This window comes from Lipotes vexillifer, unplaced genomic scaffold, assembly GCF_000442215.2.
Source record: "Lipotes vexillifer unplaced genomic scaffold, Lipotes_vexillifer_v1.1 scaffold53, whole genome shotgun sequence".
Taxonomy (NCBI): Eukaryota; Metazoa; Chordata; class Mammalia; order Artiodactyla; family Lipotidae; genus Lipotes; species Lipotes vexillifer.
The window spans coordinates 3,471,056-3,476,928 of NW_006791814.1; the positions used below are offsets into that span (position 1 = coordinate 3,471,056).

General features: G+C 44.5%; 1 protein-coding gene across 3 annotated transcripts in view; it reads left to right on the forward strand.

The window, feature by feature from the left end:
• The window catches only part of TOX2 (TOX high mobility group box family member 2), a 111,067-nt gene that overhangs the window by 26,601 nt on the left and 78,593 nt on the right, over positions 1-5,873 (forward strand). The window lies entirely within an intron of this gene.

A 5,873-nucleotide genomic window follows, 5' to 3' on the forward strand; every position in this document is an offset into this window, starting at 1 on the left:
CCCCCCCCCCCCCCCGGCTATGTAGTCGTGGAGGTCATGGCAGTCCAAGTTGGGTGGCTGGGACCACATTTTCCAGCTGGGGAAACAGAAGCCTATTAATTCACAAACATTTATGTGCCCCACTCTGTGAGAGGTGCTGTAGGGGACACAGATGAGAGAGACATGGACTTGTGGCCCTTAGGGAACACTGCTGGTGAGGGGAGATACTGTTATCATCCCAGTGTGGCGTGGAAGCTCCTCTCTTACAGGGCGCTGCAGCCCCCTCCTCTGCCACTGCAGGGGTGTGCCTGTGGACCCGCCAGGCCGTACCCCTTCTATGGCCTGTGACCGTGTGAGCACCAGGGGGGCTGCTGAGAAGCTGCCTGTATATTGCTCTGACTTGTGCCAAGCTGCAAAAACTGGTGAGCCAGACTCCAGTCCTGGAAATGCTCATTTTGGAAGAGATCACAGAAGTCACTGAATTGTCCATAATCCACTTGGAAATGTGATTGTCTCAAAAGACCAGAGTTTACTCCTGAACACCTTATCCGAGCCCTTTCACAATGTTTCAACTGCATTTTGCTAACATCCTGAGCCCTGGCTCTCAGAACCGTGCTGTGCTGGAGTCGGCACTGGCTCAGTCCCTAGTGGAGAGGGTTGGTACTGTGATTCCACTAAGAAGGGCAAGTGGGACTCAGTGGGGCTCCGCGTCTGCTCTAGGCTTGGGCAGAGGGGGGCACACTCCTTTGCAGGGTAGCTGGAGAACAAATAAATGTCCCTCCGCCAAGTTGCTAACAGTAGCTTCAGCTGTTCACCCAACACTCGACAGTTTGCCCTTTTCTCAGTGGTTATTTCAACTGACCTTCACGACCGCTTTGAGACGTACCATGAAGAAGTAAGACAGTATCATTAACCCCATTTCGTAGATGAGGCAACTGAGGCTCAAGGATGTTGATTGACTCAGCCAGGGAGCAGTACAGATGGAATTTGAACCCGCAGGGCTGGGACTCAAAGCTCCACACACCTTGCTGTGTCCGTGGAGAGCTCCGTTCCCACCTCAAGGCTGCCACCAACTTGCTTCAGCCTAAATGTCACTTCCTTAGAGAGCTCTTGGTGACCCCCAAATCCAAATTAGGTGCCTTCTCTGTAATTCTGTCTCATGGTACCATGTCCTTTTAGTTCACAGCGTTTGTCACTGTGGTTGTCTGCTTTTTTGTGGGATGACTTGAATAACATCTGGTTTCCACCGTAGACTGTGGCCTCCCTGAGAGCAGGATCTGGTCTTTCTTATTCACTGTTGTGCCCCCCTATTGGGCCATAATGCCTGGCACAAAGGAGGCACTCAGGAAATACTTATGTAATGAATGCATTTCCTTAACAGTGTAACGAGGTGGTTGGACTCCCTAAGGGTCCTTCCAAGTCTCTTGTGCTGTCACTCAGAGAGTCTCCCTAACTTAGAACTTTATAGAGAAGATATAAGGATTCTCTGAGTCCACGTGGTGGCACAAGCCAACCTTGACGTGAGCAGACAGCGATTACAATCTAGACTTATTATAGTGTATCAGTTAGCTTTTTTTTTTTTTTTTTTTTTTGCGGTATGCGGGCCTCTCACTGCTGTGGCTTCTCCCGTTGTGGAGCAGAGGCTCCGGACGCGCAGGCTCAGCGGCCATGGCTCACACTCCGCGACATGTGGGATCTTCCCGGACCGGGGCACGAACCCATGTCCCCTGCATCGGCAGGCGGACTCTCAACCACTGCGCCACCAGGGAAGCCCCGTATCAGTTAGCTTTTGCTGCATAACACGCACCCCCCCAAAATTAGTGGCTTAAAACAATAAATATTTATCTAGTTCATGATTCCATGGCTTGGCAGTTTGGTTGAGTTCAGCTGGGTGGCTCTTCTGGTCATGGCTAGGATCATTTAAGTGGCAGCAGTCAGCAGCCAGGTAGGCTGTGGGCTGATTGGCATGGAGGACTCCCTTCTATGCCAGATGCTCTCTGGTGCTCCAGCAGGCTAGCATGAATTTGTTCATGTGGTGGGAAAAGGGCTCCCAGAGCAGCAAGAGCCAAAGCTGCAAGACCTCTTGAGGTCTAGGCTTCCAACTGGCGTATGACTACTTCTAACATATTCTAGAATGTGGTCAAAACAAGTCAAAGGGCCAGTCTAGAGTCAGGGAATGGGGAAATAGACTCTGTTGATGGGAGGTGCTGCAAAGCAGTGTGGTCTTTTAACAAACTGTCACGTATGGGAAGCATGTGCCACGTAGTTCACACTGATTTTACTGAAGAGTAAGACTCCTCTGGGACCTGCAGCTCCTGTGGCTCCACTGGCCTCTAGCTTTTTTTTTTTTTTTTTAATTATTGGAGTATAGTTGATTTACAACGTTGTGTTAGTTTCAGGTGTACAGCAAAGTGATTCAGTTATTTTATATATATAAATATATGTATATATATTCTTTTTCTGATTCTTTTCCATTATAGGTTATTACAAGCTACTGAATATAGTTCCTTGTGCTATACAGTAGGTCCTTATTGTTTATCTATATTATATATAGTAGTGTATAATCGCAAACTCCTAATTTATCCCTCCTTCCCTTTTCCCCTTTGGTAACCATAATTTTGTTTTCTATGTCTGTGAGTCTATTTCTGTTTTGTGAATAAGTTCATTTGTATCATTTTTTTAGATTCCATATATGTCATATCATATGGTATTTGTCTTTGTCTGGCTTACTTCACTTAGTATGATAATCTCTAGGTCCATCCATGTTGCTGCAAATGGCAATATTTCCTTTGTTTTTTTATGGCTGAGTAGTATTCCATTGTGTATATTTACCACATCTTCTTTATCCATTCATCTGTAGATGGACAAGGCCTCTAGTTCTTAATGGCAAAAGTTCTCTATCTTTCCTTCCAGTCTCTTCCCTGGAGTGCTTGCTTGAACCCACACATGCACATTTGTACATGAATACCCCGTCATGGTGTGTGGCCTCATCAGCTGTAGGAATTGTATTGTCCCAATTATTGAAGGATTGACATACACATGTGGGCAAATGAAGGTCTCATAGCTGATAGAGGATTCAGAGGATAAACACTCTAAATGGCATGAAATGCATTTTATAAATACAGTTAAATGCAAGCTTCATCTATTCACCACACGTTTATTGGGCACCTCCTATGTGCAAAGTTCTATATGTAAGCAGGAAGCCATTTCTGGAAGATGTTTGTTTCCAGAAAGTGCAATTTTATCATGTTAAAAACCTGCTCTTTAATTTAACCTTCTCCTGAAACACCATCTTCTTTATCTCTGCAGCTGAGACAGAGGTTCCTACAGGATATGTATTAGCCAGCTGTGTCTCCTTGTAAAAACTTTCAAACGAGTTCTCATGGGCTTGAAGTTCCTTTTGCAAATGCTCGCTTCATTGTTTGCTTTTTGCAAGTCTCTCCAAAATTCCTGAATAGCTGCCTTAGTTTTCATATATTATCACTTTTCCTACCTCCCTGGACCTTGAGTTTCTTTTGTACCAGACTTTCCTGGGTGGTCTGAGCCCGAGATGCATTTGTCAGGCATGGTTTCTGGCCCGGCGGCAACTTCTAGGGGTGGAGGGCCCAGTAGAGATCAGCTCTTTCCCCTCCTGAGAGGATTCCCCATTCAGGAGTTACAGGGATTGATATTTCCTGGTTAAGTGATCCAGAAGGATTCTCCGTCTTCCTGGGATGAGGGTGAAGAAGAAAGGAACTAGGCTTGGGTCTTAGCAGTCCTGGATTCAAATTCCAGCTTTTCCACATCCCAGCCAGATGCCGTTGTGTAAGTTATGTCAGCTTTCTGTCAAATGGGAGGAGTAATGATTGCCTCCTAAGGTGTTCTGAGAAGTAAACAAGGAGTGCGATGTGGATTCTGTTGGTACCTCCCCTGCAGATTCCCTTCATCAGCTCAGGACATCCATTATCCAGCTGTTGTGAGTATTGGCTGTTACCTATTCACAGCTGACCCTTCCTTAGAGAATTCTCTGCCAAACGGAAACCATGAACCAGGAAGGGGAATGGGAGATGGTCTAGAAGGCCCCACCCCTTGTCTCAAGGGGGACCAACTGGGCCACTCCCCATGGAGTTCCAGCCAACTCTAGCGGAGACCACATCCTTACTCAGCTCCATCACATGCCTCCCTCCTGCTTCCCTCCCTCCCCTTTGCTAAAGTCACTTCTCAGTAAGTTACTCTCATGGGAATCCCCGTCTCAGCTCTACTTGAAGAGAATCTAACCTAAGATAGTATGTAAAGTGCCAGTGTTCAAAAAAACTACCTATCTATTACCATAAATAATGCTTTAATAATGGTCACACGAGACGAACCTCTGGTCACTTCTTGTGCTCATTTACAGTTTTGCGCCTCTGTGTGCGGTATTTCCTCTGATGGGAATCCCCTGGCCATTTTTACCCAGCAAATGACTATTTGTTCTTTCATGGCCACTGCAAATGTCACCTCCTCGTTACAGCCTTCCTAGTTGTGGGTAGAGTTTTCCACTCTCATGGCTGTAAATACCACTTCTTTTTTTTTTAATTGAAGTATAATTGATTTACAGTGTTGTGTTAGTTTCTGGTGTACAGAAAAATGAGTCAGCTATATATATATAGACACACATACATATATATATACACACGTATATTCTTTTTAATATTCTTTTCCATTATGGTTTATTACAGGATATTGAATATAGTTCCCTGTGCTATACAGTAGGTCTTCGTTGTTTATCTATTTTACATATAGTAGTTCGTGTCTGCTAATCCCAAACTCCTAATTTTTCCCTCCCCCACCCCGTTCCCCTTTGGTAACCATGTCTGTGAGTTTCTTTCTGTTTTGTAAATAAGTTCATTTGTATCATATTTTAGATTCCACGTATAAGTGATATCATATGGTATTTGTCTTTCTCTTTCTGACTACTTAGTATGATAATCTCTAGGTCCATCCGTGTTGGTGCAAATGGCATTATTTCATTCTTTTTTATGGCGGAGTAATATATATATATATATATATATATATATATATATATATATATATATATACACCACATCTTCTTTATCCATTCATCTGTCGATGGACATTTAGGTTGCTTCCATGTCTTGGCTATTGTAAATAGTGCTGCTCTGAACACTGGGGTGCATGTATCTTTTTGAATTAGAGTTTTCTCCGGATATGTGCCCAGGACTGGGATTGCTGAATCACATGGCAACTCTGTCTTTAGTTTTTTTAAGGAAACTCCATACTGATTTCCATAGTGGCTGCACCAATTTATATTCCCACCAACAGTGTAAGAGAGTTCCCTTTTCTCCATACTCCCTTCAGCATTTATTATTTGTAGGCTTTTTAATGATGTCCATTCTGACCAGTGTGAGGTGATACCTCATTGTGTTTTGATTTGCATTTCTCTAATAATTAGAGATATTGAGCATCTTTTCATGTGCCTATTGGCCATCTATAAATACCACTTCTGCTAAATATTTCAGACTTTGTTTTAAGAATTATTGAAAGAGGGGCTTCCCTGGTGGCGCAGTGGTTAAGAAACTGCCTGCCGATGCAGGGCACATGGGTTCGAGCCCTGCTCCGGGAAGATCCCACATGCTGCGGAGCAACTAAGCCCGTGCGCCACAACTACTGAGCCTGCGCTCTAGAGCCTGTGAGCCACAACTACTGAGCCCATGTGCCACAACTGCTGAGCCTGCGCTCTAGAGCCCGTGCTCCGCAACAAGTAAAGCCACCGCAGTGAGAAGCCTGTGCCCCACAACGAAGAGTAGCCCCCGCTCTCCAAAACTAGAGAAAGCCCACGCATAGCAACAAAGACCCAATGCAGCCAAAAATAAATTAAAAAAATAAATTTTTAAAATTAAAAAAAAAAGAATTAT